This window comes from Lepus europaeus, chromosome 1, assembly GCF_033115175.1.
Source record: "Lepus europaeus isolate LE1 chromosome 1, mLepTim1.pri, whole genome shotgun sequence".
Lineage (NCBI taxonomy): Eukaryota > Metazoa > Chordata > Mammalia > Lagomorpha > Leporidae > Lepus > Lepus europaeus.
Genome location: NC_084827.1, coordinates 34,086,370 through 34,113,136, shown reverse-complemented (window position 1 = coordinate 34,113,136; position 26,767 = coordinate 34,086,370). Strand labels below are relative to the sequence as shown.

The following is a 26,767-nucleotide window of genomic DNA, read 5'->3' as shown; positions in this document are numbered from 1 at the left end:
TACAGCCCATAACAATGTGAAAATCTTTATATGAAGTTGTTCACCAGAGACCTGTCAATAGGCTGAGCCATATTGGATCTGGCAGTCTTTCTACTGGGACAGTATTTGCCTTGAAGTACTATCTTTTCTCTTTTTCAATGTCAGCCTGAAGGCTCTTAGACAACATATGTTCATTTCATGTCTTAGAGATATTGCTTCTGGTATTGCAAATGCATTACCACATTGAGCTTTTTTGTAAAACAGATGGTACGTATTAAGGTCTCTGTTTCTTGTACGATGTCTGTAACAATGGCACTGCATTCTTCACGTTGACAAAAGTATCATCAACATCATGCAGTGCGGCCCTAGATTGTGTCAGGATGGTAAATGAACACTTCAAACAGAAAGATCAATGATGAAGGTGAACCAAACCCCTTAGAGAACTCCAAACTGAAACTGGTCATTTCTTGAAACTGTTCTCTTAAAACTTTAGCTAGGAAATACTCAGTTCTGCTCTTTAGAGACCGTCTGTCAGATGGCTTTTGAAATAAAGCAATGGCATATACACAGAATAGTCAACTTTCAAAAATGAGGTTTTGAAGTAGACTCCCCCAACATCTCCGTGAGCCCCATATATGTCAGTGTGAGTGATGTCTTATGAATTCTGCTGCTGTTATATGAGTCCCAGAAAGGTCACTTAGCATGAACTGTGGAATCACTCTAAACATCAGGAGATTATCAGCGTTGAAAATGGGTTTTGGCGTTCTTAAATAAGCTATGGCATATTCTGTGATTCACAGATTATGTATTTAGAATAATCTATGAGTATAATATTCACTAAAGGGAGTAACTTTTGAAAGAAATTTTTTGAATTGAGAAAATGTGTGAATTTGGAAATACATAACCTTTCACCAACATGTCTTTGTCTATGAAGCTAACTTCTAATTTCTGCCTCCTGATCGAATAACAAGGTCCAGACTATCTTAATTTTTCTTAGAGATAGAAAAAATACATTTCCCTTTCTATCATTTCATTTTGGTTTATTTTGTTTCATGTACTCATTTTTCTAGATAATATTTTAGTTGAAAAGATAGAACCGCACACAACTAAAGAACAATTATCTTTCTAATATTTCAACAAATATTTACTATTTATGAAATCTTTACTATAACACACTTTTCTAAACATGGGTGATACAACACATGCACACGCACACATGTGCAGAACAGAGAGAAGGTGTCTCTTTAGAGCTTACATTTTCGGTAGAAATAGAAGACGAATTTTTAAATGTATTACATGAGTATTATTAGAACTTAGCTGTGAAAGCTGTTAAGAAGGAAAAGAGCAACTACATTTCTTCAGTATAAGACAAAATATCGTATTTTAAATTTATTTTTAATTGACAAGTAAAATTGGATATATTTATGCTACACATATGGCATTTTGATGCATGTACATACATGATAGAATGGCTGAACTAAGCTTCAACTTTAGTAACCACCATTTTATACTATGTTTTATTCAAATATGCAAGTAAGTAAGGTCATGTGATATTTGTCTTTCTGTGCATATGCATTTTGCTTAGCATACTGTCCTCTAAGGTCATCTATATTGTCACAAAGAACAGGATTTTCTTGTTTCTCAAGGTGGCATAGTATTACACTACCTATACAAACCATTATCTTCTCTATCCATTTATTTGTCAATGGTACTTAGGTTTACTCCTTTTCTTGGCAACTGTCAATAATGTTGCAATGAACGTTGAGAGTGCAGACACCTCATCAATGGATTTGATTTCCTTGGATGCATACCCAGTAATAGGATTCTTGAATCATATGGTAGTTCAATTTTTTTTTATATTTTGAGAAATCTCCAGACTATTTCCATAATTGCTGAGCCAGTTTACATTCTCACCAACAGTGTACAGGGTTCCCTTGACATCACATCTTCGCTAACACTTATTGCCTTCTGTATTTTTGAAGGTAGGTGTGAGGTCATATCTCACTGTGCTTTTAATTTGCATTTCTCTGACAGTGATTTGAATCATGTTTTTCATATAGCTTTGTCCATTCTGTGTCTACACTTGCAAAAATATCCCTTTAGTTCTTTTGTCCATTTTTAAATAAGGTTATTTATTTTCTTTGTATTGAGTTGTTTGAGTTCTTTGTAGTCATATCTTTTGTATACTAACCCCTTATTAAATGCATGGTTTGCAAATATATCCTCCTAGTCTGTAGGTTGCAATTTATTCTGGATTATTTTCTTCACTGTGTAGTAGCTTTTCAATTAGATATAATTTTATTTGTTGTTCTTTTCTTTTGTTGACTGTGATTTGTGGTCAATTCCAAAAAGTCATTGCTCAGACCAATGTCATGGCCATGGGGATTTTTCTCTCTGTTTCCTTCTGGGAGTTTTACAGTTTCAGATTTTATATTTAAATCTTTTTTTGAAATTGTAATACTGAATTTTTATTGAAGTATAGGACACTAAATCAAACCAATCACTAAGTTACATGTGTCACATCAAGAAAACAATTTCAGTTGTTCCAGCAGCTCAAAATGCTTTGCATTTTTCAAAGACAGTTTTAATACCAAGGGAAAAATATTCATAACATTAGAATGATAAAATAAAGACAGTATTACATATGTAGTATGAGCTCAACTATGAAATAATTTTAATGTGATGTGTGGAAAAATAGATGGGAAAATTGTACCAAACATGTAACAATATTTATATATCTATAGTAGAATAACAAGATACTGAATTTTTTATTTTTAGACATTTTCTACTTGTCTTATTCACTCCCCAAATGCCCATAACTACTGGAGGTGCTGAAGTCAAGACAAAGGAATTCAATCCAGGTCTCCCCTATAGGTGACAGGACACTAATTACTTGAGCCATCAACTCAGCTTTCCCGGGGGGGGGGGGGGGGTGTCACATGAGCAGGACACTGGAATCAGGAGGTGGAGCTGGAGATTGATGTATTACTGAATTGGGCGACATGGGCATGCAATCAGTGTTTTAACTGCTAAACTAAATGTCCACCCACAAATTTATTCTTAAATATTTTTGTACCTATTGTAATTGGGACTGATTTCTTTATTTCAACTTAGATAACTCATTGTTATTATATAAATATACTACTGACTTTTTTATGTTGACTTTGTATCCTGTAGTTTTACTAAATGCCTTTCTTTATTAGTAGTCTTTAGTGTTTATACACACACACACACACATATATATATATATATATATATATATAAAAGACCATATCATCTGCAGTGACAATTTCACTTCTTCCTTTCCAAATTGAATACCTTTTATTTCTTTCTCTTGCTTGATTGCTCTGGCTACAGCCTACAGCACTATATTGGAAATGGAAAGAGTGGGATCCTTCTCTCATTCCTAATCTTAAAGAAAAAACTTTGAAAGTTGTGTCTTTTTAGGAGTTTATACATTTCTTTTAGGTTATCCATTTTGTTAGTGTACAATTAGACATATTTCTGTATTATCAACTATAATATTTCCTGTTTAATTTCTGATTTTACCTATCTGAGTTTTCCTTTTTCCTTAGTCTAGTTGAAGGTTCACTGATTTTGTATTTTCAGAAAATCAATTTGTTTTTTTCTATGATTTTCTAGTTTCTCTTTCATTTATTTCTACTCTGATCTTCATTATTTCCTTACTTCTACTAAATTTGGGCTTTGTTCTCCTTTTCCTGGCTCTTTAAAAAGTAAAACTAAGTTGTTCATTTATAATCCTCTTTTCTGATGAAGGCATTTTTTTCATTGTTGTTATAAACCTGCCTCTGAGAACTGTGTTGTTTTTTTTTGTTTTTTGTTTTGTAAGTAATGAGTTTTGGTGTGTTGTGCATCTGTGTTTGTATAAAGATGTTTTTAAATTTATTTTTAATTTCTTCTTTAACCCATGTAAGAATATGTTATTAAATTTCCATATATTTGTATTTTTCAAAATTTCTTGTTGATTTTTAATTGTTTACCATTGTAGTAGAAATGACGTTTGATAGGATTTCAATCCTCTTAAAAAGTGGCAAGATTTGCTTTGTACTCATACAGTCTATCCTGGAGAATGTTCTGTTTGCATTTGAGAAGAATATACTCCTGGATGTAATGCTCTACTTATGTCTCTTAGGTCTACCTAGTTTAAGGTATAGCTCAAATCCAATGATTTCTAGTTAACTTTTTTTTTTTTTTTGACAGGCAGGGTGGACAGTGAGAGAGAGAGACAGAGAGAAAGGTCTTCCTTTTTGCCGTTGGTTCACCCTCCAATGGCCGCCGCGGTAGGCGTGCTGCGGACGGTGCACCGCGCTGATCTGAAGCCAGGAGCCAGGTGCTTCTCCTGGTCTCCCATGTGGGTGCAGGGCCCAAGCACTTGGGCCATCCTCCACTGCACTCCCTGGCCACAGCAGAGAGCTGGCCTGGAAGAAGGGCAACCGGGACAGGATCGGTGCCCCGACCGGGACTAGAACCTGGTGTGCCGGCGCTGCAAGGCAGAGGATTAGCCTATTGAGCCGCAGCGCCGGCCTCTAGTTAACTTTCTATCTGAGTGATCTCATAATTGTTGAAACTGGAATAATGAAGTATACCACTATTATTGAATTATATCTCTTCAAATCCAAATCTATTAATATTTCCTTTATATATTTAGATGCTCTGATGTGGTAGTATCTATAATGTTTTTATCTTCTTTTATTCAAATATTTATCTAGTTATTTGAAAGTCTACTTATTTGACGAGAGAGAGGAATGGACAGAGAGAGATTTGGGACAAGCCTAAGTCAGAAGCCAGGACTTCCAGTTGTGTGTCCTACAGGGATAGCAGGGACCCAAACACTTGATCCATCTTCCACTGTCCCCCCAAGAGGCATTAGCGGGAAGTTGGCTTGGAAGCAGAGTATCTTAGACTCAAGCCAGCACTTGATATGGGTAGCAGGCTCTACAAATAGTGGCTTAACTTGTTTTGCCACATCGCAGGCCCCTGTTGCATCTTCTTGGTGAATTGGTTCTTTTAATAATACATTAGACCATCTTTTGTCTTGAGATTTTATCATGAAATCTTTTTTATCTCATTAAGTATCACTATTGCATGGGATACCCTTTTCCATCCTCTAACTTTCAGTCTATGAATATGTTTAAAGGTGAAGTAAATCTTTTGCAAGCAACAAGCAATTGGGTCTTGTTTTCTTATCCATTCAGCCTTTGGATGTTTTTTGATTGGTTAATGTGATCCATTCACAGTCAAGATAATTATGAATTATTATTCTCTTATAAATGAAGTATTGCTTCTCTTGCTCCTTATAAAAATTCTCCTTTTAGATTTCAGCATATTGACTATGATTTACCTTTAGGAGGTTATCTGTTTTTCCTGAGTGTGTTTGAAGATTTTTGATTATTTACAGGTTTTTCTTCACCAAATTTGCAAAATTTGGGGCACTCTTTTTTCAATTATTTTAATTTTTTTATATTTTTAAATTTTCCTTAATGCATTCTCTCCTTCTGAAATTCAAATTTCATATACCCTAAATGTTTTGATAAAGTTTTGTAAGTCCCCAAGAACCTATTCTTTTTCTCTCTTTTCATATTTGATGCTTTCTATTGAAATATCTGTAATTCTTTCACTTCTAACCCTGGTATGTTGCCCAAAGTTAAAGCCATTTACTGAGTTTTATCTATCAGTACAGAAATTTTTATTTCCTGTTGAGATTTTCCATGTTTGCTTGTATTGTAATATATTTTCCTTTAGGATCATGAACACTGTAAAACTGCATTAAAATCCTATTTCAAATGTCAATATATAGCCATGTGAAAATGGTTCACCCCTCCAAGTGGCCACTGTGGCCAGTGCACTGTGGCCGGCGCACTGAGCTGATCTGAAGCCAGGAGCCAGGTGCTTTCTCCTGGTCTCCCATGCGGGTGCAGGGCCCAAGCACTTGGGCCATCCTCCACTGCCTTCCCGGGCCACAGCAGAGAGCTGGACTGGAAGAGGAGCAACTGGGACAGAATCCAGCGCCCCAACCAGGACTAGAACCCTGGGGTGCCGGCGCCACAGGTGGAGGATTAGCCTATTGAGCCATGGCACCAGCCAAAAATTCGTTTCTTATTGATTGCCTGTTCTATTGAGAATAATTCATATTTTCCTTCTTTGTCTCATATCTAATCAACTTGGACTATAATAGATATTACGGTGTTATGTTTTTGTGGACTCTGGATTCTGTTACAGTCTTCCAAAAGGTGGTGAATTATTTTCAAGTGGGCAATTAACTTGATTGAATTAAACTAAAAAAGTTTCTCTTCTGAGCAACAGCTCAACAGGAAGTTTAGTTCTTTTACATTGAGCTGGAATCTATCTTGTACTTGCATGATTTATGACTCAGCCAAACATCTGAGCTCTGTTGAAATACAGAATGTTGGATTGCTGTTTCTGGTCCTTCTCCGTCTGTGATTTCTCCTTCAGTTTCTGGAAGACTGGGGTCCAAAAGTCTGTTCTGTAGTTTTTCAGACATGAAAAACTGCAACTTTTCTCTCAGCCTGCCCATAGGCTAAAAGTTAAAGAAAACTGCTAGCAATGTGTTTTTCTAGCTTTAGAAGTATTCACTTCCTATTACAATACACCTGTTTTTAATAATCCTTCAGGCCTTCCAGTAATTGTCTTTTGTGTTTTGACCATTGTTTACAATGGCTTTTTGCGGGAAGATTGAGTCAATTTACTGCTTTCTGGGAGATAAAGTAAAATTTTTGCAGCATAGTTCTTGATGATATTTGAATTCTCCCAAAGAAGCACACTAAACATCTAAGCCCTCAAGATTAAAAAAAAGCCAGACAGTATTTTTAAATTATTTGATGATAAATTATCTACATGAACAGCAAAATATTAGCAATAAGTGGGGACAAAATGTCAGTAACTATAAGAACAAATGTGACATCTGTAGCAAAGTGGGAGGAAGAAGAGAAAAACAGAATGTATCTCAAAGTCTCCAACAGGCATGGGTTAGAACCTGCAGCAGATCGATCTGCAAGTAAGAAAAAAATTTATATACTTCATTCACAGTAAGAATAATGGATATATGGTAAGTGGGGGGTGAAATAATCTTGGGCATATGAATTTTCAAAATTTATATACACAAAAACCTAAGCTCTTCTCCTAGAGAAAGTCACACACAATAGATAAACTACTGAGGCCAGAATATAAATTAGTAATATAGGGAGAATAAGAGCAAAATAAAGAGAAAAACTCAATAAAAATGGAAGAAGGATGGCAGAGAGAGCAAATCTTAAAATATATTTTGGTCTTTTTATGAAACAACCAAAGTGGAATCACTAGTATAATAAAAAAAAAAAAAACTATCCTAATCGTTTCTTTCTAAAAGTTTAAATGAATTTTATATAAAACTGTGCAACATAAAAAAAGTCCTACACAATATTATTATAAGAAATGAGAGGATAAAGAAAATAATATTCTCTTGGATAATAAAAGCATGTCACAAAAACATGTTCATAAAGTTCATAAAAGTTTAAGCAAATATTTCAAAATGACCTAGATGAAAATAGAAGAAATGAGAAGAGCACCATGAATGAGACTTAAAAATTCAGTAAGTGAAAGAACTCTGAAATGAAATTTTAAAAATTGATTTAGAAAGAAAAGTTAAATGAGAGGGAAGATATGAATGAACAAGAAGTGATCTCCTATTTGCCGGTTCACTCTGAATCAATAGCCAGAGTTGGGCCATGCTGAAACCGAGAGCCAGGAACTCAATCCGAGTTTCCCACCTGAGTGGCAAGGCAGTCATCACCTGCTGCCTCCCAGGGCATGCATTAGCAGGAAGCTAGAATCAGAGCAGAGCCAGGTCTCAAACCCAGGCACTCCAGTATGGGGTGTGAGCATCCTAAGAAATGTCTTAACCATTAGGCCAAACACCTGCCACATTCTGTGTCCACGTGTAAGAACTATTACTGTGGCTCTACCTGGATAGGCAGGTTGATCTCATAATGAGGCCAGCTGATTAGCCACCTTAATGCAGACTGCAACCTGAATTTCTCTTTGCCTTTAAGCTAACAAAACTGTTGTAGATTCTGAACACTCAGATACAGACATCTTTGGGAAGGATGACTATTCTACCTATCCTTTTAGGTTATAAAATTGACATATACAAGTGAATAATGTTCATAGTTAAAAAACAAAATAATAAGAATAAGGAGATTAAAAGAAGAAAATAATAGAAGAAAAGACCCTGTTAATCATAGCAAGGAATATACTCCTAAAGAACAAAAGTAGGCTTGAAGTAAAGGGGAAAATATATCAGGTATGCAAATAAAAATATTCGCTATAAAGGTAGCAGTTCTTGCTAAGTCATACATGTATCGTGACCTAAACAAAAGTATCAGTGTAGGGGCCACTAGTGTAGCACAGTAGGTTAAGCCACTGGTTGTGATAAAATATCCCATCGGAGTGCTGCTTTGAATCCTGGCTGCTCTGTTTCTGATCCAGCTCTTTGCTAATGCACCTGGGAAAGAAATACATGTCAGCCCAAGTACTTGGTCCTGTGCAACCCTCATAGAAGACCCAGATGGAATTCCTGGCTCCTGGTTTCAGCCTGGCCCAACCCTGGCTATTGCAGCCATATGGGGAGTAAACTAGTGAATGGAAGATCTCTCTTTCCTCTCTGTCTCTCATCTCTTCTCTCTTTCTCTGTCAGTATGCCTTTTGAGTAAATAAATCTAAAAAAAAAAAAAACACACATTATGTTTCTGTCTTAAGCTAGAAAAAATAATTATGAAGGGTAATTTGATAAATAAACAAAGCAAGGATAGTCTTGAAAATCTGGGAAAAGAAAAGCAACAAAACATACTATAAAGTCTGTGTAATTTATACATTCTGAGATCAGCACATGAGTGGGTGGAAAATGCATCAGTTATCTATTACCATGTAATAAATTATCCCCCAAATTCTTATCTTCTAATAACTAACATTTAATATGTCATTCATTTTCTGAGTTAGATAATCTTAGCTATGTAAGTCATTAGAAAATAAGTACATTATTTAAATCACTCATCCCTTTTGCTTGGTGCTTATATTTTGAAAATTACAGGAGGTGAAAATCTTGATAATGGAGAAAAACAGCAAAAGCATCTCTTTCTCATCCCTGCTTTCACGAGTTGCATGGTATTTTGCATACTCATATTCTTATTTATTTTAATTTCTCCTTTTTAGAGACATTTAAATTATTTTCAATTTCCTAAATATTTTCTCTTTTATCGATATTTAGATTGTAACTTTCTGAACCAAACTTATCACTACCATACACACACTTAAGCACATGAATAAGGGCATTTCTCTAAAAATGTATTCATGGTTTTTGTTTTGATTTACATTTCTCTTATTATTAGAATCTTATAATAAAATATTGGTTGTAGATATTTCTTCCTGTTTAGTCTATAGTTTATATTCATTATCTGGTTTTGCATTTGATTGTTTGCCTTTCTTATTGATTTGTAGGAGTTCTTTATATATTATTATTGCTATATGCATATGCTATAAAAGTTTCCACTATTCTGTCACTATAGTGTTATCTTCCTATTTGTTTTAAGCAGAATTTTTTCCAAGTAATTTTCATTGTTATTAAGCTTCTTTTAAAAATCTTAATTTCAGATTATAGTAGAGAGATTTCTTATATATTCTTCAGTCTGCTTTTATAAAAACTGATATATTACATAATACATTGTAGATTTGTTAAAACTTAGAAATTGACCTTGGTATAACATCATTAATCAAATTATGAACTTTAAACAGATTTCACCAATTTTTCCATCAATGTCCTTTTTCTGTTCATCACTTTATATTTGGTCACAATATTTCCTTTGTTTATTTCAATATATGACCACATGTCAGTCTTTCCTTATTTTAATGTTGAAACTTTTGTGAAGTTCTTACTATATATTTAGTAGAATGCTTCTCAACTTGGATTTATCTGATAAATTTTCATGACTAGGCTGTAATTATGTCATTTTGGGAAGAATACTGAAGAAATGCAGCAAAATGGAGATAAGAAAGACTCAGGTTTTTCAGGAAATAGTGGAGCAATCACCAGTCACACCTTAGAATTCCTATGGCTCCTTCTGGATAGTTAGACCATATATAAAAAGGAACAACTAAAGTGCAAATTGGTAATTATGTCTAAAACTTAGATACATAGGGCACTATATTTTTTTTCTGACTTTCTTTCTGGTCAGTTCCTTCTTCTGAATAAGTTGTCCAAAGATTATTTGAGCCTTATAGAATAAACAAATTTAAGAGCATATGCAGGCAGATTTCTTCTTTACTAGCTCCCTTTCAGGTGTTGGCTTCTAATGGCTGCACATAGCCCATTTCCTCACCAAAGACTTCTGTTTCTTGATACCAACAGCCTTCTTTCCTTTCTTTTCTACCACCCATTGCTTGCCTGTCAACCCCCTTATCATCTGATTTGGCTGCAAGTGCTACTACTGCCTTCTCCACCAGGAGTTTGTGATTCCTCTCTCAGCAGAGAATGGTGATTCAGTGCATGTGTTTACCTATGGGTTTAACTTCAACATGATTGTCAGGTTTCTCAGTGAACTGGATTCTTCTTTATGACTCTCTTTTTGCACTGTGCTCTTTGAATCTCTGGACTTAACATCATATTCAGTGAAATAAGCCAGTCCCAAAGGGACAAATATCATGTGTTCTCCCTGACCTGTGATAACTAATAAAGTACCTAAAAGGCAATCTGTAGAAGTGAAATTGACACTTTGAGAAGCAATGACTTTGAACAGCCATTTTCTTGACTCTTGGGGAACAGTTTTTTTCTCTCTCTCTTTTTTTTTTTCTCTCATACTATGGATTGAACACTTTACTTAACAGAGTTAATCATATGCATATAAAGTTCATTGAAAATAGACCTTAGTAAAAAAAATAAATAAATAAGAGAGGGAGGAGGAAAGGGGGTGGGAATGTGTGTGGGAGGGATGGCATGGTGGGAAGAATCAGCATGTTATTAAGGTTGTAATTATGAAATATATGAAGCTTGTAACTGTAAAGCTATATAGTTCTGTATACAATCCTACAGACTTACTTCTAAGGGTACAGTTTAAAAACTTGCCATGAAGTGCAAAATCCTCACAAGTAGGGCATTTTAAGTGTTAAAGTGATCATAGGGAAAGAATTAATTGTTAAAGTGACCATATAGGCCGGCGCCGTGGCTTAACAGGCTAATCCTCCGCCTGTGGTGCCGACACACCGGGTTCTAGTCCCGGTTGGGGTGCCGGATTCTATCCCGGTTGTCCCTCTTCCAGGCCAGCTCTCTGCTATGGCCCGGGAAGGCAGTGGAGGATGTCCCAAGTGCTTGGGCCCTGCACCCCATGGGAGACCAGGAGAAGCACCTGGCTCCTGGCTTTGGATCAGCGAGATGTGCCGGCCGCAGCGGCCATTGGAGGGTGAACCAACAGCAAAAAGGAAGACCTTTCTCTCTGTCTCTCTCTCTCTCTCTCACTATCCACTCTGCCTGTCAAAATAAATAAATAAATAAATAAATAAATAAATAAATAAGACATGGTCTTTTTTTAAAAAAAGTGACCATATAGATAGGATTAAGTGTTAAAGTGATCATACAAATATGATTAAGTGTTTGTGATATTAATAGATAGAATTAAGAAGGCATGAATGCTCTAACATGGGAAGCAGTCCACACAGCTTACTTACAGAAAGCCAATCACTTGAAGTAGCACTCTGATCTCAGAATCAGCTCTTAAGGCATTCTGATCTGGCTGAAAAGCCCACAAGAGAATTTCAGGCATGGAAACCAAGACATTGTGGCAAAAGTATTGTACATGAAGGACCTCTGTGGGTGAGAGCCCAGTGAACAGAAGTGGTCATCAAAGAAGGAGGTACTCTTTGAAGGAAGGAGAGAACTTCTTTGTTTATTTCCTAGTCTAACTACTGAAGGAATTTGTGGATCCAGAAGGCTTCCACAGCCCAGGCAGCTCATATCAAGAGCCTTGGGTGATCACTGATGTCATACAAAAGAGCATTAATTGTTAAACTAACAACAGGAGTCACTGTTCACTAACTTCCCCTGCAGGACCTCTGTCTTCAAAGAATTGTGTTATGAGAGTTAATAGTAAAACTTATTCTCAAAGGTATACTTCATTTTAGTGTATTAAGTGGAGGATATTCTTATGTTTCATAAGTTTTAGATAAGCCTAAGGGCCAAACTCCATTGCTTGTCACCTTAGGTGCTTCTTCAGTTAATGGTGAAAACTGTTCTCAAGGACAAAAAAATTGTATTATTCCAAAAATTGAAAGAAAAATAAGAAAGGAAGTAGGAGAAAGGATGGGAGTGAGGGAGGGAGAGAACTAGGATGAGAAGTATCATTTTGTTCTTAAAACTGTATGTATGAGATACATGAAAATTTTTCCATTTATATAAATAAAACATTAATAAAAAATTCTGTTGAGGTCTTCATTGAGCATCTTATACATGGGAAGGTTGTAGTTGCTCTTGATAGTTGCCAAGTGCCAACCGATCGACCTAACTTCCAGAAAGAATTTTCAGTCCAAATGTAGAAACATCCCACAAAACCACCAGAAACAAGTTTTTAAATATTCAGTTTGCTTACATGGAGCAGAGTAATTCCAGGGATGTTTCTGAAGGCCTTGACGCTGCTATTGTCCTCAATATAGATGATGCAGGATCTCCTTTGCTAGATTCCATGACACTTTCTCATTTTGTACTTGCCAACTCTCATTCACTGAGAGACAGATCTTTTTGGTCTTATTCCAGACCTTAGATTTCTGAGGAAGCAAAACAACCTCTTTGATCTGCTTCAACTTTACCTTTGACTGCCATAGGAAGTTTAGGAACTTCTTCAAAAGGATGAATTTCAGACATGACCAGTACTTGCAAAACTGACACAGTCAGAACATAGCAGATGGAATATTACTTATGGGTCTCATACACTCCCCATTGCCAACAGTGCCAGGTTTGGGTTCATGCAAAGATGTGGCTCCCTCAGCATACATTTTCAAAGGCATCCTGTCCAGATTAACAAGTCTAGGAATTTGACCCACAGCTCTGCCCATATCCCAAAATTCAACACTAATCAATGACGTGTTATTTCACTGGCAGCAAATGACTGTTGCTTTTGCTCAAGTTAATGTCAAGAAAGTTCACAATATCTGGTTCAAGGAAACCTTTAAGCACAGCAGGCACAGTGGTATTTCTGCCAGATGACTTCTCACTTTTGGAGTACACCAATATTAGTGAACAAGCACACACCAGGCCACAAAGAGAAGGCCACACTCCTTTCAACCTGGTGGCTCCCACAGGAGAAAGCAGAACTGGTTTTAGTACTTGAAGACTGTAGCATGAAAATTTAGGAAACTAAGTGGACAACCCAAGTTCCCGCTTACTGGTAGAGTTCTTATGTCACTGCAGCCAGTATTCATCCTCAATATAAATTATATTTAAAGAACATAAATGTAATTTATATTTAAAGAACATGCTTTATTCAAATATTTGAATGTTTATGGTTTAAATTTGTCATCATCCCTGAGATTGCTAGGATTCCAGATAACTATTTTTGATGCCTTTAAAAATGCAAACCAACATAGACATTAATGTTGCTAATGAAATTTGGGAATCCTGTGTTTGTGTATGTAAAGCTCCATAGAACCTAAATCCTCTATTCAAAACTACCTACCATCCAAATCTAGGTTATGTCTCCTGATGTGAATCAATTACCCTGTAACTCCCTTGATCACACAAAACCTTGTTTACCTAAATGTCTTGCTGTCCCAGTTCATTTCTGATAAACAGCGCTATGTGATTTGATGTGCACAAGTGCACCTTGAGTTACATGCATTATGAATCAGAATAATCTCCAGCACACCTGTCACCTTGACGTTACCTGACTGTGGTAATGTGCAGTCAACATTCATTGCAAATGCAAATAATTGTAATGTCAAAGGCTTGATTGTGTCGTTGGTCTTTTATTTGTCATGAATTCTTTTACTCATGAATATAGGAAAAGGTTTTCTGTGGAGCCATACATTCTATAGATTGAAACCGATATAACATCAGAATCCTGTAGAAAAACTCTGAATTTGATCAACTGTATGAAAAGTCTCGATCTGTATTTGTCCTTCTCTCAGCCATGAAGGAAGTTATTTATTTGTTTATTTATGGTTATGATACTGTTATTACTTTTACTTCAATGAGATAATTGATAATTAACAAAGGTTAGTACCTGAATTGTCACCAGTAATATTTTAAAAATCATCACTGCATCAAGAAATATTAGAATTTTAATTAGTGGGAGAATGGAATCTGAGCAACCCATATGTCAAATCTTCAAAGAGATATACAGTCAATACAATGCTAGGGAGATATTGCTATTTCGTTATTTACAGCACTAGAGATTTAAAACAAGGGATTCATCTGAGGAGACTTAACCAGGTTCTTCTCCAGCAACTAAAAACAGACCATGGAAATGTGCAATCTATCCTGGATATTTTAAATAACCTTTTTTTGTACATCTCAGTAACCAGGGAAGATAGCTCATTTTATTCAAACAGGAAATAAGGTATATTTCCTAACAAGAGGAATAGGATAGAATAGAATAGACATGTGGTTCATAATTATGAGAGTCTTGATTTTCAATACTAATGTGTTAGAAAACTAACACGATGTTTTGTAAGTGATATGGTAACACTTCCAATCAAAATATACAGGTTTTATTGGAAAAAAACAAGATTTTCATATATTCCCCAATTCAGAAAACAGAAAACATTTACTGATATTGGAGTAGGTTTTTTATATTATTTATTTCTTCCAAGGAAATAGCACACAGAATTGTGGGGGTCTGGCTAGCTAAGTCCATAATCTTAGGGCAGGCTTTCAGGAAGAACAGACTTAAAGCTATTGTATGGTATAGAGGGTGCTTCAACTTTGCTGCCAAGGCCTTTGGATGGATTGGATATGTCCACTCAGATTATCCCAGACAATCTCCTTTACAAAAATTATAGTTGTTAGTCACATATATCGAATGCCTTCAAAGTAGCATCCACTCAAAGTAGCATTTGATTGAACAAGTATAGTACAGGCTTGCCAAGTTGATGTATAAAACTGACCATCAGCATTGGATATGTAAAATGAAGAAAGATAGTCTGTGATTTGTGAAGAGTCAGATTTCATTAAAAAGAAAACATAGTTTCCTTGGTATATTTAGGTAAAGGTTAGGACATTTTGAATCATTTGCATAAAACATAAAAAAATATGATGGGGACCAGCGTTGTGGCATAGCAGATTAAGCTGCCGCCTGTGATGCCAGCATCCCATAGGGGCACCAGTTCAAGTCCTGATTTCTCCATTTCTGATCCAGCTCTCTGCTAATGGGAAAGCAGCAAAAGAAAAAAAAAATGGCCCAAGTCCTTGGGTCCTTACCCAGATGAAGTTCCTAGCTCCTGACTTCAGCCTGACCCAATCCCAACTATTGCAGTCTCTCTTTCTAACTCCACCTTGCAAATAAAATAAATAAATCTTTTTTTAAAAAAAGAAATATGATGTGAAAAATCTAGTTTGCCTATCCATGGCAGAAGAATCACTTGAGCTGAGAGAAAAAAATGCACTAAACAAGAAGTTCAGAATACCTGGTCTTATTACCCCGTATGCTATTAACTCCCTGTGTGATGAGCATCCACTTAACCTCTCTGACCTTCAATTCATCTGTTAAAACCAAAACAGTTTAATAACCAACAGTCTCCAACAGCCATCTCAAATTCATCCTGTGATCATGAGGAAAATGTAAGTCTGGGTATGTGAAAACAAAATTAAAATAAATTTTCTGGACATACCTCATTGGATTAGAAATCTAATGGCTTGCTTGTCTGCTTCTCATTTTTTCTCTCTCTCTTTTTTATTTATTAGACAGGTAGAGTTACAGGCAGTGAGAGAGAGAGACGGAGAGAAAGGTCTTCTTTCTGTTGTTTCACCCCCCAAATGGCAGCCACGGCCGGCACACTGCGCTGATCCGAAGCCAGGAGCCAGGTGTTTCCTCCTGGTCTCCCATGCGAGTGCAGTGGCCAAAGCACTTGGGCCATCCTCCACTGCCCTCCTGGACCACAGCAGAGAGCTGGACTGGAAGAGGAGCAACCGGGACTAGAACCCAGTGCCCATATAGGATGCCAGCGCTGCAAGCAGAGGATTAGCCACATGAGCCAAGGCCCCTCATTTTCTCTTAAGTTCTTTAGCTAGCTAGTGCTTTAGCTAACTACAGATATTCAAATTTAGAAAAAATTCCACAGCCCCCACACTTTTATAAGTGAATGATAGGTAGGACTGGACAGGAAATCCTTTCTGTTTGTTTTGTTTCTTTTTTGTTTTACAGCAAATACATGTTGTTTTTATAATTGAGAAGCACAATGCGGATTGGCATTTAGCCCAGCAGTTAAAAATGCCAGTCAAGATGGTGTCTCTTTTTCTTTTCTTTTTTTTTTTTTTTTTTTTTGACAGGCAGAGTGGACAGTGAGAGAGAGAAATAGAGAGAAAGGTCTTCCTTTGCCGTTGGTTCACCCTCCAATGGCCGCCGCGGCTGGCACGCTGCGGCTGGCGCACCGCGCTGATCCGATGGCAGGAGCCAGGTGCTTCTCCTGGTCTCCCATGGGGTGCAGGGCCCAAGCACTTGGGCCATCCTCCACTGCACTCCTGGGCCACAGCAGAAAGCTGGCCTGGAAGAGGGGCAACCAGGACAGAATCCGGCGCCCCGACTGGGACTAGAACCCAGTGTGCCGGCGCCGCTATTACCTGTTGAGCCGTGGCGCCAGCCGAAGATGGTATCTCTTATTACTGGAACACCCTGATTTGATTCCAGACTCTAGCTCCTATCTTTAGCTTCTTGAGAATGCAGACCTAGGAAGACAGCAAGGTAGCTGAAGTGCTTGGGTTCTTGCTACCCACGTGGGAGAGCCAGGTTGCAATCCTGAGTCTCAGTGTCAACCATACCCAGCTCCAATCAGTGGGGACATCTGGGTAGTAAACCAGCAAGTGGGAAGCACTCTCTGATTTTCTGTCTCTCGATCTTGCTCTGCCTCTCAAATAAATACATTTTTAATTTTCTTTTTAAAAAGCATAATGTAGTGAGAGAAAAACATTCCTCCATTGAATAATGTTTATAAAAATGAATTTTGTAAAATCAGAGTTTAAACAAAATATTTTATTGTAATTATTAGAGCTTACACTTGAAAAAGAGCCTTATACTTTTTTTGGAAAATCAAATAAAGACATGCTAATGGAAGGAAATCCTAGCTGCCTTTCTTTGGTGTGCGGCTGAGGTGGAACTGACGTTCCCTTGTGTGGGGAGCTTCACACAGATTTCTCCTGACCCGCATCCATGAGGGAAAGCCACTCTGAACAAGAGATCCTCTGCTTATCAACTACAGATAGCTAGGAGTCCTCAAGCAGCAGGGAGCAGCTGAAAACCTCACCCATGATCTTTACTGAAATTGAATTTTTGTGGTCTTTTCTCTTGCAGTCCTTTTCTCAAAACCAATTTACATAATTTGGCATAATTTCAAATGATTGACACAGGTTGCTAATTGTTGGGGTAGAAACTAGACCCTTAAAGTAGCTAAGTCTCAAAGGCAAAGGTTAGAATCCAGTAACTGGTACTGTGGGTCGAATTGATATTAGTTTAATAATCTGTAAACTATGCAAGAAAATGTAATTGTCCTACATTACAAGGGTAGCCCTTCCACTGCACAGTTTATTCAAATGTATAATCTAAATAATTGAGTACCTCTGCATACAATAGAACATTTCCTCATATGCAAACACCATTTAATAGACAGTTAAATCCAAACAGATAGATAAAAGATGCCAGAACATAATTGGTTTGCTTTTGATTATTTCGTTGATACCAATTTACTTAAAGAGTAGTCTGGACAAGATAGGATTTATTGTCACAGAATATTCTATTTGACAGAGGGATGTGAGAGAATTTAGTACTATTCTTTTAACTTCCATACATGAAAGCTTGGATGGAAATGAAACCTGAACCAAATTCATAGCGCTGTCTTTACTTAGGACTGACCACTATCAATATTGGGCAAACTTAAATCTTTCTTTTTTGCTTTTCAAGATTTTCTTAAGAATTTCTTGATTTCACAATAGGCATAGACTTACAATAAAAAAGAACAGAGAAGTAATCATTGACAACTTTTTTTAAGTTACTATATTTCCTAGTCTTAGCAAAATTATGCTATTTTTGTGTAATCTTGAATGTTTCATTTAAGTGTTTTAAAAAAAATAACCTGGAGCCAGTGCTGTGGCATAGCAGGTGAAGCCGCCATTTACAGGGCCGGCATACCATAAGGGTGCCAGTTCGAATCCCAGCTGCTCCACTTCTGATCCAGCTCTCTGCTATGGCCTGGAAAGCAGAAGAAGATGACCCAAGTCCTTTGGTCCCTGCACCCATGTGGGAGACCTAGAAGAAGCTCTCTCTCTCTCGCTCGCTCTCTCTCTCTCTGCCTCGCCTTCTTTCTGTGTAACTATGACTTTCAAATAAATAAATCTTTAAAAAATAACCTGAAATTTCAGGGAATACAGAGGTCAGTGAAATATGTGTGAACAACACATACAGGTAAGGAAGATAATGGTAGTATCTGCATTAGAAAATTAGACTTGAGGAAACTAGTATAAAGCTGTAGAGGTAACAAATAGTGAAACCTAGATTTGAGCCTTTATTATGTCTTTTTGAAGTTCATGTTCTTTGAGATCAATGCTACCTGTTCTTCCACTATAGTTTTTTTTTAAATATATATATACATACATATATATATATATGATTTTATCTATATATTTGAGAGGCAGAGTTACAGACAGAGAGAGGGAGAGACAGAAAGATCTTCCATCTGCTGCTTTACTCCCCAAATGGCAGCAACAGCCGGACCTGAGCCAATCCAAAGCTGGGGGCAAGGAGCTTCTTCTGGGTCTCCAACACGGGTGCAGGGGCCCAAGCACTTGGGCCATCTTCGACTGCTTTTCTAGGCCACAGCAGAGAGCTGGATTGGAAGAAGAGTAGCTGAGACATGAACCGGTGTCCATATGGGATGCTGGTGCCACAGGTGGAGGCATAACCCACTATGCCACAGCATCAGCCCAATCCACTCTAGTTCTTAAAATCACTTGAAATACTTCTGTCTCTTATGGATGAAAATTGTTATTTTTAATTTTTTTCTTCTGGTTGATAAACTATACCAATGAGCAAAACATAACATTTAAAAAAAAAAAACAGTTTCATTTTATTTGAAGGGTAGAGATAATGAGAGACAGAAATAGACAAAGATCTTCCATATGTTCACTCTGGAAATGATCACAATATCCATGTGTGGGCCAGGCCAAATCCATGAGCCTTGAACTCAGAGCAGGTCTTCCACATGGGTGACAGGCACACAACTATTTGAGCCATCACCTGCTGCCTCCCTAAGTCTGCACTGGAAGAAAGCCGGAATCAGAAGTGGAGTCAGAACGAAACCCATGCCCTTGAGATGGGCATCCTGAATGGTGTCTTCCCCAGTGCATCATATGCCCATGCCAGTAACCTTTACTAAATGAGTTGTCCTCAGTTAAGACTATGCTCTGCTTTCTCCTGTGAAACCTACTTGATCTGATAGTGCTTATTTGCATTTTTAGTCAATAACCAAAGGCTAAAAAATGTGCTATTTAAAAATCTCTTAATAATTACTTGGACTTACCGTTTTAAACAGGAGTTGCTACATTTAAACTCAATAATAAAAGTATATGGAGTTAAGAACATAAGAATTAAAATGAATTTTCAAGGATTTGTAAATCTCACCCTCCTTTCTTTGCAGAGTAACTTTTCGTCTAGTCTCTTCTCGGCCTTTTGGCTAAGATCATGTGTAAGTTTTTTCCAAGATTGCATAACAATCACATAAGTCGAAATGTTCATATAAACATTATATCAAGCAAAGAGTATCATGCACTTCAAAACCAGAATCTTTGGCAATTGATGGACTGTAAACAATGCTGACTATGGAAAACTGGTGTAAACTATTTCATCCTAATAAAGAGTCATGTCAGTGAAAAAGTTGCATGGGCAAGCATTTGGGACAGTCATTGGGTGCCTGTATCCCATGTATGGGTGCCTGAGTTAGAAAATCAGCTTTGCTTTTAATTCCAGATTCCAGCATTTTGCTAATATGAAACCCTGGGAGGCAGCAGGTTATGACTCAAGTGGTTGGATTTTTGCCATCCACATGGGCAACTTGGACTGAATTCTAGTCTTGTCATCAGCCTGACCCAGACCTGGCTATTGCAAGCACTAAGGGAGTCAAATCAGCAGATGGAAGATTTTCTCTCTGTCCCCTGCCTTCCCCCCTCCCCCTGCCTTATGTATTTTTCTCTTTCTCATTTTCTCTCTACCTTTCAAACAAAATAAATAAAATCTTACAAAAAATTATATTTTTAAAACACTAAGAAGTAAATTCTTCACTTATGTTAGAAAAGTAATTTCTATTTAAAAGTGCTTTTTAAATTATACTGTTTAGATTCTCATGTTTCTTTTTAAATAAATGTCTATTATGTAATCAAATATTCATGTAATATACATGTAATATTTGTCTTTTGCTAAAGTAACACATGTTGATTGTATGAAATTTGTAACATGTAGTTAAGTACAGAAAGAAAAAAAATATCCTATATGTCAAAATGATCATCCAATCCTAATGTTATTTTTTTTCATGATTTTCATTTGTAAATAAATTCTAACATAAACTTTTTGAGGACCACTAAAAAAAAAATAAGTGTTCTCAAAGAGGTAACAGATATCAATTCAGGATATGCCCCATCTGCTTCCCCAATACCTTTCTGGCTAACTGGAGGTTTCCCAAATATTTCCAAAGAATTCTGGAGTTGGAGTAAGTAAGAAAGGCATTCCGCTGCCCACGTCTAGAGAAGAAAGCCTCTTCCGTTTGACCCCCACCTACTCTGAGCCAGGCACTGTGCTGAGAACTTCCACACTTGTCACCTCACCTAACCGTCAGGAGACCTCATGGGTTAGGTTTGCCTCCGAAGGACAGATGAGGAGAAACCAGTTGGGATCCCACACTACAGCTGCCATTCCTCCGCCTTCTCACGTACTTGGAACAAAACCCTTCCCTTCCTTCTACTGTCTTTTGGTTCCTGGTATCTCTCTAGCAATCTACTCACTAGTGGAGTGAGGAGTGGTCGTGAGGATTCTGTGGTGAGGACAGAACAGGCAAACTAATGTGAAGAGTCTTCACTCTCCTGCTGTTCAGGGGCAACACTGGGTGCTGCTTCAGAAATGACTGCGATCTGGTGGCCCCTCCAGCCTCCACCTCTTGTCTGCCTATTTGCTCTTTATGTTGAACCGAGTGCCTTTCAGCAGAGCAGGTGCTTGCCCCGTCACTTCCTACTGTCTCATGTACCAGAGTACTTCAAAATGTGCACCGAGGACTTTCAGAGATCATTTTGGGGAACACGTTTGGAAATGCGTGCATAGCTTTTTTTCAAATTTCTTTGTTAGTAAAGCAGCATTTAATGAACATTGCCTCACAATGTTTAATATTTTTTTCTACAGTATCTTTTGAATGATTTCCTCATTTGGCTAAACCTTAACTGTTTAGCCAATCTTTTATTTCCAGATATTTAGATTTCTGATTGCTACATTTATACATAATTATATCCTTTCGAAGAGTTTCTACACGTTTGATTTTAAATTTGAATGAATAGCTTTAAGACATTGTATGCACCGTGTAAATTATCCTCCCAAAAGATTATTTGAATTTCCATTCTCATCAAATAGACAAAATTTCCCTAAACTCTTGTTCACATTGAGCCTTATATTTACATGGAATTCCTAATTGATGACATGCTTGTCCAGTGAGTTGAAGCATTTACTAGTTGGCGTGTATAAAAACATGAGATACTAATTTCACATGAAAAATGAGAAAATGGGGCCAGCGCTGTGACGCAGTGGGTTAAAGCCCTGGCCTGGAGCACCGGCATCCCATATAGACGCTGGTCCTAGTCCCGGCTGCTCCTCTTCCGATCCAGCTCTCTGCTATGGGCTGGGAAATCAGTAGAAGATGGCCCAAATCCTTGGGCCCCTGCACCTGCGTGGAAGACCCAGAAGAAGCTCCTGGCTCCTGGCTTCAGATTGGTGCAGCTCTGGCCGTTACAGCCATCTGGGGAGTGAACCAGTGGATGAAAGACTCTCTCTCTGTCTCTACCTCTCTCTGTAACTCTGTCTTTCAAATAAATAAAATAAAATCTCAAGAAAAACTTAAAAATAAAGAAAATTGAGGAAATGTTCCAGTATATGCTTAACCCCATGGAACTTTATTTATTTATTTATTTATTTATTTATTTTTTGACAGGCAGAGTTAGAAGACAGTGAGAGAGAGAGACAGAGAGAAAGGTCTTCCTTCCCCCCAAATGGCCACTACGGCCAGCGCTTTGGCCAATCTGAAGCCAGGAGCCAGGTGCTTCCTCCTGGTCTCCTATGCGGGTGTAGGGCCCAAGCACTTGGGCCATCCTCCACTGCCTTCCATGGCCACAGCATAGAGCTGGACTGGAAGAGGAGCAACCAGGACAGAATCTGGTGCCCCAACTGGGACTAGAACCTGGGGTGCCGGCACCACAGGTGGAGGATTAGCCAAATGAGCCACGGCTCCAGCCTCCATGGAACTTTAGATATTGTTTCCTTCATTTTTTTTTTTGTATGCCAAGTCAAAGTACCATACTGGCTACATCTTTCTCTGACTATGTCACTGTGTTTACCAGAGAACATTGAGTTTCAGAAAATTGTTTCTTTCCTATACTGCAGTGCCATGGTTTGGATTTGATATGTCTATGTAGAGACTATGGACACATGTTTCTCCATGTGAATCCACAAGGATATCTGTGGATGTATTTACATGCTTAATATAAAATAAGTGGAGATTTTCCAGTTTAAAATTTCCTCTTTTTAAAAGTGACCAAAATGCAGAAATTAATCAGATTCATACCTATATTTGTTTAAGGATAACTGCAGTTTTCTAAGACGGTATTTTTTTTTAATCTTTCCCAGGAGTTTTAGGTCTAGCAACAATGAAACCGATAATTTCTTATCCAGATTTGTTTCTAAAGTTGCTTGTAAGCATTTGTAGGGCTCTCTCTCTCTCTCTCTTTTTTTTTTTTGGTGAAAATGTTCCAGGGGTTTTATTACCATTAATCTTTTTTGAGGGTGTGTATAATTCATCTCACCAGCCATCAGAATTCCCAGAGGGTAAATTACTCCAGAGATCTCTCTGCCCTTACAGTGTATCAAATTGACCTGCTTCTTGTTTGCCATTTTTGTGTACTACATTGCTTATTTAACAAGAAACAGAATGATTGTAATTCTGAGAAGGTCCTTTGATAGTAGTTTTGACACTCTGACTGAATAATGACCCTCATTATGGTGCCCGTGACAGGCTCTGAAAGTCCTGATTTATGAATATATCACAGGTTCAGCCTTAGAGCTCCCCCACTCACTGACTTCTGATACAGACCCAGATATGGACAGCCCTTTGAAATACAGAAAGGCTGAGATAATTGCACGATTATGACCATGCACATCATCTCTTCCTGATTTCACAAAGCTCTGCCACAGAATGTTGATCCTCTGGAGTTATTAGGAAGCACTAAGTGTTTGTTAGCAAAGTGTGTTTCCCTAACTGCTCCCACGAACAAGGTGGAAGTCGCTCTTCCTCTCTGTTCCCAAAGCTTCAGCTACGTTTCTTTTTGCAAATACTCATTAATGGTTGATGTGATAATAGACTTTTAGAAGCAACATTAGCTAAGAGCAAAAAGTCTGTGTCCTTGATAAAACAAATTACAAGACACTCTGTAAACACTTTTTGTGTAGAATGCTGTTGATTTATTGTTTCCTCTATAGTGATTATTTAAATAAATGTAGCTAATTTAGTTCATTTGCCAAACTGTATAATTTTGTTCTTTGAGAAGGGGTTATAAGTAAAAGCCTGAAGGAATCACATCCCCATTAATCTTTTTACAAGTGCAATAAATAAATAAAGAGACATGGTTTAATTTTGCCAGTTAGAAGATATTTAAATAGCAGCAATGGTAAACTGATTTCTTTTTCTACTGTTTGAGAAAGCTGTGTAAATGCATTTTTTCTTTTAATAGTCTAAGGAAGCACAAGAAAACCACAGCACAATTGTTTTATTGAGGCTACAAGAAACGAAGGTGTTTGTTTTTTGTTTTTTTTTTTTTTTTGGTCAGCTGCTATTCTGCAAAATGACCTTTAAAAAAAAAAAACAATATTACTTATCCCAGGTTTCTGATTTGTAATATTCCAAAAGCATCCGTAGTACCTATAAAATATTACAAGGACATTTTTATTTTTAAGGAAAAAAAGAACAAGAAATACAGTTCTGTACTTGAAAAAACAAATTCATGACTGTTTCCTACGTACCTTTCCTAGCCAGGAGTCAGGAGACACAATCTCCTATAGTTTCATGCAAAGGAGGGGAAAGCTCCACGTTTCTCTCTGGGTATTCTCAGCTGATTCCTTTGGAGACTGTCATCGTGAGATGACCCTTGAGATTAAAAATACATAGTGACTAAGGGCAGTGGTTGAGAGTTAATTTTAAATGAAGTCTGGTAATGACCTGGAGTAAATTTAATAAGAGCCCTCCATTTCATAGCAAAAGCAGTCACTTAAAACATAATGAGATGATTCTGAAATCTTTAAACAAAGTGATCAGATTGATTTCCTTTTAGCAAGCTGAGAATTCTCAAAAGCTTTTTTAGGTCCACAAACCTTTATTCTTAATTCATTAACATATTTTTAGAAGGCCCATTTCTAAAGGGGAAAATCTTTGCCCCCTCCGTGGTGTAGGTGCCATTAGTGAAATGGACCTTTGAGAAAATTTCGTCTGTGTACTTTGCAAAAATTAGAAAGGTGATTTCTCCTTTCTTTGCTTCCCTGCTAAAATAGGCCTCCTACAGAAGTATGCTGTGGTGGTACAAAAGTATTTTAGAGCATAACAAAACCTTCTAGAGCTTAATAACTATACATGACGGATCTGTCCTCTCCAGCAAGGTTAACCGTTTCTCCCAAGGAGTTAAGTGGTGTATAAACTATTGTTCACACCATTTGTGCTAACAATATAGGATGACCTCAAACACTGTAGTGGCCACACAAGGTACCAGCACAATACATTTATCAACAAAGGGAAAAGGACCACGGGGGCAGATCTGACTTCCAGTGTATTAGGGCTCTATAAGGATAAATGCCTAACCTCACTCCACAGCAAAAAGTAATTACAGGGCTATTGTTTCTATAGTGTTAATATTTTTTATGGTTCTTTAGAAATATGTGCTATTTAGTTCTTGAGTTGACAACTGTACTGTATTATATTTTACACAAAGCACCCCGACTAAAGTGTAGAGCAATGAAGTAGCTGTAAGATCATTTTGCTCTTAATAGGAAATCAACAACAGATATAAAATATAGATAAAGGAACAGTTTAAGCTCAGTAGTTAATTTTCCTGCTTGAATTATCTAATTAACAATAGTGTGAACAGCCAGATTTTAACGCTTTATTCTTTCAAAAATCTTGTGCTCCATTCAGAGTGCATCATTCTTTCTTATGTATTCACAGACTGTTCTATTTGTGTGTGTTTTTATAACGCATTAATTCCCTTTCTATTCTAACCTTAATCTACACGTGCTTTTATGCATGTGTTACTGAGGAAGAGAGAAGTATGGAAATACTTGTGTTCACAACACACACATACACACACACACACACCATTAAGACCTCACAGAGTACAAAAAAATTTATTGTATTTGAATGAAATTAACATTTTGAGGTTTGATTATTGTTCATAGCCCTTGTGTATACTCTTCAGGAATAGTGGTTTTTCTATTACTACTTGTTGAGTTCTTTTAGTGGAGGGTTAAACTTGTGATTATAAAGTAAACTGAAAGTATGTCATTGTAGAAAAAGAAAAAATAAGGAAGGAAGGAAGGAGGGAGGGTGGGAACAAGAGGAGAGAGGGAGGTAGGGTGGGAAGTGTCATTTATGTCATTACGTTATTAAAACGGTATATATGAAATACATGAAATTTGTTCCACTTATGTAAATAAAAATATTTCTTAAAAAAAAAGAAAGTAAAGCCTTGATTGAGATATCAGATTTTTAGGCCTTAGTAATTAAAAAAAAAAAAAGAATGTAAGACAAATGATAGTGACCACACTTGTGAATATCACTGAGTATCATGCAAATGGAAAAATATATAAGGGTAAACAATATCAGGTAAATCACATACACATATTAGTGTGTTTGGAGGAGCAGTGTCTTTTAATTTCATACCCACAGTTGTTAAGTGATTATCACAAAGCTTGCAAGTTAACCACTTGAACTGATCAGGCCTACATTTTCTCCTCAAAAACACCCTGAGGTTCAGGCTTCATTTCGCCCAGACGAGGAAATAGAACAGAATTCCCCTGTGAGGACATGGAGTATAATTTTTACCTACAGCAGCCTTTTAGAGACCCTAGAAATGTTCAGTGTGTCTAATTCACAATAATCTTTTCTATACCTTTTCTTTTAGAAAAAAACAAAACAAAACAAAACAAAACAAAACAAAAACAAAAACAACTCTCTAGATAGGTAGACAGATAGAGAGATAGGGCCGGTTTTGAGGCATAGTGAATAAAACCACCAC

At 37.1% G+C, this 26,767-nt stretch overlaps 1 pseudogene; it reads right to left on the bottom strand.

The window, feature by feature from the left end:
* Positions 1-253: 253 nt before the first annotated feature.
* On the bottom strand, positions 254-26,513 carry LOC133762432 (large ribosomal subunit protein uL4-like; annotated as a pseudogene).
* Positions 26,514-26,767: the final 254 nt, after the last annotated feature.